Below are 7,904 nucleotides of genomic sequence, written 5' to 3'. Positions count from 1 at the left end.
GGATTGAACTATCCCACGCCGGCAAAGGTCCTTGAGGAGAATAGAGCCTTTGTCTTAAAACGAATCAACCGCAATGTCATTCAAATGATTACTTTGCCATCAAGGTCGTGATTTTACATCTTAGATTTACCGACTTCGTGCACGCCTTCAGCCTTATCTTTTTCTCCCTTCGATGTTTTTTTAATTTTTAACAAGCACAGCGTGTTCCAACTTGATGTGACAGCTTAGACTTAGTTATGGCTTAGAGAGGAAACCAGCAGCTACAGCCACAATGGTAGGCGTGTGTCGAGAATGGCAGTTGTTTTAGAAGTTGCTTAACGAGAATGTAGTGGAATACATCGCATAAACAATCCATTTCTGTTACATGATGACACATCTATGCTTTTGAAATGCTACCGGTTGCTACGTTGTTTACAAGGCAAGAGTCGAGAGTCGGGTAAGTACGTGACTAAATTCAGCTGAATTTTATAAGTTCACAGTTCAACTTATGTTACAAGTAAGCTAGTGCCACGTATTCTTATTGCAGTATCATAAATGCCGAGCAAAGGTTTTGATTACCCTCCTGTCCAATAGCCAAAGGGGTTTTGAGCGGAATTACGCAAAACAATTCCATGCTTGCATAAATTTGGCCCCAGCGTTTCATTATTCAATAACTATTTGCAATCAGGCTTGTTTACTGGAGGTTTGAGATGGATCCAAAAACGAACGCAGCTCCTATAAGGATTTGGGAAATTTTTCTTTATAAAGTTCCCTGTGAAATCTGTCACTACGTTCCGAAAGTAAAGATGACCCATGATCTGACCTTGAACTGAGTTCGCTTGCAAACGAAGATACGTTCTTAATTTACTTTGATTTGGATTCTGGCGCAGTTAAAACGCCGAATTTTTATAGGACACGAAGAAGCTAATCAACTACTTTAACCAAGTACATCAAAAGATCGATTTTTAACTCTGTCATGTTGGTTCGTTCCGAAGATTACCTTTTTTTTGGATTAAAAATTAAAACTAATTTCAATAAGTAACTGGCGTGACCAAGCAACTATCATTATGCATTGTTTGCGGTATTATTTGTCTCCACATTTCTTATTCAATAAACAATTTAAAAAGAAAGCTCCTAACTGGTTCAAGGTCTTTTCTTGTTATTTCCATAATATTAGGTAAATCTTAGTCAGTAGGGCTCAATGTTTTGTCTCTGTGAAAAGGTTATTCACTTGAAAAACGAGTGCAAGGGTGGCCCCTTAATTTTTTTCAAGGTGAGAATTAAGTACAGTGATCTACGTATGCTGTTCGACGGTGAAACCAAAAGTTGACCTTTTCATTTGCCAAATATTGTATATAAATTATTGTAATTCATTGTGAGGTCCAAACAATGGATGCAAGTTCAGAATCTCAACCACTGAACTTTATCATTTGGTTAGAGCCATTTGAAAGACAAATTACCAGATGAAGTAAAAGGAAAGAAAAATAGAAATGTTATGCCACATTAGCCATGATGCGTGGAGGTTATGATTTTGATGGATTTTCATTCATTTATCTCATGCATTATGAAGAATTGAAACAGCTCAGAAGGCAGATATGTTTCTGTACTTTCCATTTCGTATTTATTCGCTCAGGAGAAAAGGAACAGAAATTTTAGCAATCTGTAGTAATTTAACTGTATTGCATAACCAAGTTATAAAGGAAAAGAGCTCGAATATTAGGCTTGTGGGAGAGGATTTTCAATTTAACACACCAGCCTAGGAGAGTTAGGAGATGACTTGGCTTAGTAAAAAATGTACTACTTTCAAAAACCAGGTAATTGCCAAGTCAATTAGATAGTGGAATTATCACAACCTTGGAAATATGTTAAGAGTTCATTTATAAATTTTAAAATAGGCAGAGCATTGTTTATCCTGAGATCACTCTCTCCGCTGATCGGAAACATTGAAATCAAGGTTAAAATTCAGAAAAGGAGTATTTATGCACCAATTATCAACAGCTATTTTTTTATGAAAGGCAAGTAAAGCAAACAGAAGCAACTTCTTGAAATAGTTTCCACTTGATCAAAGTTCAGGGTGATATTTAAAACATTATATAGCACTCGATGGTTCCTTTTCACTCTCATATAGATTTTTTCCTTATTTAGTGGTACCAGTGACTTGGCTAACATATTCGTTCTTTTGCAGAAATTCGGACAATTCCCCTGGAGCTTTATTTCAAAGGTTTGAATGATTGTCCCCTATTTTTTATCTATAGTTCAACTTGCTTATAATACTAAGACTCATAGTTTTTATTGGAATTAAATTTGCTGCAAATCTAAAGCTATCACCTGTAGAGGATCTATATACCTTGGCTGGCCCCAAATTAAATGCTTTCTTTTGAGCTTGTTTAGGATATTGCTCTTAGACTTGCTGAGGATACTGGTCTTTGACTCGTTGAGGATACTGGTCTTTGACTCGCTGAGGATACTGGTCTTTGATTCGCTGAGGATACTGGTCTTTGACTCGCTGAGGATACTGGTCTTTGACTCGCTGAGGATACTGGTCTTTGACTCGCTGAGGGTACTGGTCTTTGACTCGCTGAGGATACTGGGCTTTGACTCGCTGAGGATACTGGACTTTGACTCGCTGAGGATACTGGACTTTGACTCGCTGAGGATACTGGACTTTGACTCGCTGAGGATACTGGTCTTTGACTGGCTGAGGATACTGGGCTTTGACTCGCTGAGGATACTGGTCTTTGACTCGCTGAGGATACTGGACTTTGACTCGCTGAGGATACTGGTCTATGACTCGCTGAGGATACTGGGCTTTGCCTTACTGAGGATACTGGACTTTGTAAGTCTGGCTCATTGAGAAGAAGTCTGGTTGACTCGCTGAGAATAATTCTGGTTGGCTCGCTGAGAACAAGTCTGGTTGGCTCGCTGAGAACAAGTCTGGTTGGCTCGCTGAGAATAATTCTGGTTGGCTCGCTGGGAATAAGTCTGGTTGGCTCGCTGAGAATAAGTCTGGTTGGCTCGCTGAGAATAATTCTGGTTGGCTCGCTGAGAATAAGTCTGGTTGGCTCGCTGAGAATAATTCTGGTTGGCTCGCTGAGAATAAGTCTGGTTGGCTCGCTGAGAATAATTCTGGTTGGCTCGCTGAGAATAAGTCTGGTTGGCTCGCTGAGAATAAGTCTGGTTGGCTCGCTGAGAATAAGTCTGGTTGGCTCGCTGAGAATAAGTCTGGTTGGCTCGCTGAGAATAAGTCTGGTTGGCTCGCTGAGAATAATTCTGGTTGGCTTGCTGAGAATAAGTCTAGTTGGCTCGCTGAGAACGAGTCTGGTTTACTCACTGAGATGTTTGGTATTGCTATAATAAAAAATTATTTCAGCCAAAATTTCTCAAATAGGGTTAGTTGCAGTGGGAGTATGTCTTTCTGTCATTAGAAAGACATACTCCCACTTGTTTTTTTCTTCTTTTTTTCCCCAGTACAACTATCTAATGTCAAGTTATGGATCTTTACATTGTAACAATGAAGCTGTGAATGAATAGAGGTGGTAGGTGTGAATGATTTAAATCTTAGTGTGGAATTTTAAAGTAACATGCCCCACCTTTCCTCCCCCCCCCCCCCCCCAAAAAAAAAAAAATTTAAATAACCAGAATACTAAATGCTAAGGAAGGCAAGGTAGTAATATTGTTGATTAAAATATATACCAATAGCTAATCTAATTATAGTAATATCATGCATATGCTGCTAGAATTAGGTTTAATATAATTTAATAGGTTTACAACTACACAATTAACATTTGTGGGTAAAACCAATGTTCATAATGTTGATGTCTAGAACCTGTCTATCTAATAACAAAATTAAGAATCCAGAGCAATTCTCCTTTCAACAGAACACTAACAAAATTTTAAACACATAGCTTCCCCAAATCAAAACATAACATTCAAAGTCATTAAAATACTTGACTATTTTCCATCTGCAGTAAGGACCACATTTGGAAGAAGAGGTCCATTTAGTGAGTTGATGATCCTTACTCCAAAAGAAAATAACCCCAGTCTAAATGTTTGCTTTTCAGGTAAGTTGAAAAATTTTGCTAATCAATTGATCTGACTGTTAAATCTCTCCTCTAGCTGATACACATTTCTTTGTAAATCAGCTACAGGAATTTGCCACTTAAGTTTAAGAATTTACATGCTAATTAACTGGGAGTTAAGAAGTTAATAAAAAAATTAATGTATTTCTGAATTAAGGCTGTTGTAGAGAGTCAATCTATATTTTTTCCTTCCTGATGTGCGTCATTGCAAAAAAACGGCTCATACTTATCTACTCTGTGGAGTGAATTGGTTTTTGAGGAGATTGATATAACTTAAAAATGAAAAGTGTAACATTTGAAAAATTGCTACCTTAAAAATGTCTCCTAAAATTGTCCCAATAGCTGTTAACAGTGTTTGGTTTTACATATTGAATTAATATTGAACTGGTTACCCAGTTTTTAAACTTATAGTTTTACAATGAGCATCAGACATTTTGTTACACCTAGGAGAATCCCTGAAAGATGTAAGTGATGATCAAATGGAACATACAATTTGTCACTAATGTGAACATTTCTCATCTACTTCTACAAGAGATTGGTGAGTAAACCATTGGAGAATATCTATTTTTTCAATTAGTTATAAATGTTATGGATGCAGAGATTAGTCACATTAGGGAAAATATTGAGAAAAGGATAAATTTCATGTACAAATACTGCCTTTTCATGTATCATACAAATGAGGCAAAAATGTCGTCATCTTTCATGCATAGAGTTGGGCCATACCATGATAACATTAAATCTAAAGCAAATATTACATTTCTTTGTAAAACAATAGCAGAAAGTGCACAAGAAGGCATAAAGAAAACCATAAGAAAGATTTCCTTCATTAATGAATTTTTTCCACAAAATTAATTTTAGCTATAATAATATACATGAAAAAATTTCTGGGTTCTGATTGGTTAAGATGAATGCAGTTTTCAGTTAATTCAGTGCAGAAGAGAGTTAATTCAGTGCAGAAGAGGGCTAATTCAGTGCAAAGAAAGAAACAAACCAGACATTCTGATTGGTCAGAATCATTGGTTAATGTCAATGTCAAGGTCAATGTCACTTGCAGAGTTTGAATAAATTATTTTTGCACATGATGCGCGCGCTTTTCTTCTGCGTAGTTATGAGAAGCTACCTCGTATTTTTTCATGTATATTATTAATAGATAATCACATGATTTTCTCGTGCAATTTGGAATAAATAAGCACTTGTAAATTTTTTCAAAGACCACAAATTGCACTCGCCCTACGGGCTCATGCAATTTTGTTAGTCTTTGAAGAAATCTACTCGTGCTTATTTATTCCAAATTGCACTCAAAGTCATGTGATTACCTTTACAAAAATCTGGAACTGTTCTTGTATCAAATTGGATCAACAAAATTCTTAGAGCTGATTGAACTCATGATATTCAACTATTGTTAAAAGGTTAACAAAATTTGTAAACATTTCATTTAAAAAGTCAAGTAGCAGAAAAGTCGGGACAAACATCCAAGGGATCGAAAGAGCAGAAGGCTCCTCGTCACTAGAGAAAGCGAAAAGAGTAAGTAAATTCTTTAAACTACAAATTAAACCAAAATAATTATTGTTTCTGGAACCTTTCATCAAAGTACTAACAAATAATGTAAATCCCCGATGTGCAAAATCATGTTCTATGAGTTTCATGTGCTGCAATAACTGGTGAAAACATAACATAACCACGGTGGAAAGGGAGTTGCGTAGCTAGTATAATTGTTGCAGTTCAAATTTCTGCAAAAAGGAATGCAAATTAACTTCATGGTCAATGATTGTTCAGAAAAACCTCCCTACTCTTGGTTTTCATGTGTTTTTGGTTTTTTTCTTCATCTGGTGGTCATAACTTATGTTGCCAAAATAAAAAAAGCGGGAATTTAATGCCTTGAACAATTGCAACCAAATTAAGGAAGACCTTTGAATAAGAATTTTAATTTGTAAGCCTGCTCTGATAAATAGATATGCTTGCACACTATACAACTGTAGTGCATGGCCTTTAATGATTAAGCATCAACATGCTTACATTCTCTCTCATCAATTTATTTACAGGAGGTGTATGACTGGGTGGGTCAAGAGACTTCCCAAGACTATTTTACATTACATCAACTTGAATCTGGTTTTTTTTCTGATACAAAACTACCCACTGATAATCTCATCCAATCAGTAAAATTGTGCCTGATAACAAGGGTAAGTAACATGTAAAAAAAGGATCTTGAAAAGGCCATGTAGTAACAGCTAAATTAAAAAAAAATGGTTTATGTCAATTTTACTTCACAGAAAAAAAGATGAAGCAAATGAAATATTTGGAAAAGATGATGAGGTGAGAAAAATGAAAACAGATCATTTGGTCCCTTAGTTTTTTTTTTTCTTTTTAAAAATCCGTATTATTAATTTTACTTATCTTTCAAAACTCTAGTTGATTTCAGGTGTCTTTCTATGGCAAGTTTGATTCTGATAAATCACTTGATTCCACTATTCCTGGTAAGTAGAGAATTATCTTTACAGAATTTTAAAAAAATTAAAAATGAAAAAATGAAGCTGTAAACCTATTTGTTTCTGTACTTCTAAAGATAGCAAACTTTAAATAAAGTAACAAGAAATCACCTTTATAAAGTTATATTTTTATATAGTCATGCATAATACAAATTTAACTGCGAACTGCAAGATGAAAAAAAATCAAGGCCTTTCTCTTTAACTTTAAAGATGACAAGGACTTGGGAGAGCAAAGACACGACATTGAGGAGAGGAAGACTTTAAGTGAGGGTAAGATTTAACAAACAAAATTCATTAAGTTTCATGGCTGGTGAATTTCTCCAGTTTTCTAATTTGCTCAAAGCATTCCAAAATGGGAAATTCCAATCCTGCATGACCATTAGCAAAAACCTATAAACAACTGACAACAAAAATTTCTTACTATCCTCAAAAAACCAGAAATGAAGAAAAAGAAGACCCGAAAGAGAAGAAAGAAGAAAAATAATGAATCTCAGCAAGAAGGAAACGAAAAACCTAGTTAAAGTGTAGATGAAGTTATTAATAAGTACAAAAATTATCATGTAATGTCTTGTATATTGAAATAGCCTTAAATTTTCTTTTGATACTTGTCAAAAAGTTATCTTTGCAAATTTGATGAGAATAAATGATATTCAGTTTTCCAATATGTATTAGTAGACTGTAATTGGGCCAGATATTTGGTATTATTTGACAACATTTTCCAGAGGCAAAGAGATCAATGAGCTATAATTATATGCAACTGATAACAAAAATTTTTGTTTTAGTCATCATGGTAATTATGCACTTACCAGCGGCCCTCTGGGGGGGGGGGGGGGAAGAGGGTGACCCTGGGGAACCCCTGGGTATTGCAAAGGCATTTCCTAAACCCCCTAACCAACAATAACATTGTTCAACATAAAGCTACCAATGCCCCTCCCCTGGGGAGAAAGAAGTATGCTCTACTAACTCAAACAATGTAATGCTCCAAACGAATGTTATTTGCCACAAACAAAAACTTACTTCAGCTTGTGTTTACTATACAGGGCTCAAAGTTAAAAACATCCTATGTGGCTTTTGGCAGCGACTAACTGGAAAAAGTAGTAGTAGTAGTAGTAGTTTTTTTACATCTGAAGATATCAATGGTAACAACCAGTCCCCATGGTAAGGACCTCTTATTCTCAAGATGGCGGCAATGGTAAAAATCCAGTGGGTGTTTTCCCATGTGAATAGACAAAAGTCTATTCCCCCGTATGACCCCAGGGTCGACCCCCAGGATGGCAGCTGCTAAGTGCATAATTATTAACCTCGTTATCTGTTTGTTAAAAATTCACAAACAATCATTTTATAAATCAAAGATCTCTTG

The 7,904-nt window shown here is 35.7% G+C and overlaps 1 long non-coding RNA gene across 9 annotated transcripts in view; it reads left to right on the top strand.

The window, feature by feature from the left end:
* The window catches only part of LOC148724365 (uncharacterized), an 8,967-nt gene continuing 1,063 nt past the window's right edge, over window positions 1–7,904 (top strand). Inside the window, exons 1-11 of one of the 9 annotated variants that reach the window (XR_015990350.1) lie at window positions 7–436; window positions 2,165–2,200; window positions 3,448–3,515; window positions 3,948–4,040; window positions 4,506–4,596; window positions 5,502–5,582; window positions 6,101–6,238; window positions 6,329–6,371; window positions 6,468–6,532; window positions 6,755–6,814; window positions 6,983–7,904. The exon at window positions 6,983–7,904 is cut by the window's right edge and continues 561 nt beyond it. This is a non-coding gene — a long non-coding RNA (uncharacterized LOC148724365). Of the gene's footprint in view, window positions 437–2,164; window positions 2,201–3,447; window positions 3,520–3,947; window positions 4,041–4,487; window positions 4,597–5,501; window positions 5,583–6,100; window positions 6,239–6,328; window positions 6,372–6,467; window positions 6,533–6,754 lie in introns of those variants that run through there. The other 8 variants (XR_015990352.1, XR_015990351.1, XR_015990353.1 and 5 more) reach the window with 8 other exon arrangements.

This window comes from Stylophora pistillata, chromosome 8 (assembly GCF_964205215.1).
Source record: "Stylophora pistillata chromosome 8, jaStyPist1.2, whole genome shotgun sequence".
Classification (NCBI taxonomy): Eukaryota; Metazoa; Cnidaria; class Anthozoa; order Scleractinia; family Pocilloporidae; genus Stylophora; species Stylophora pistillata.
The sequence above is the reverse complement of the archived record's forward strand: the minus strand, read 5'-3'. Positions and strand labels throughout refer to the sequence as shown.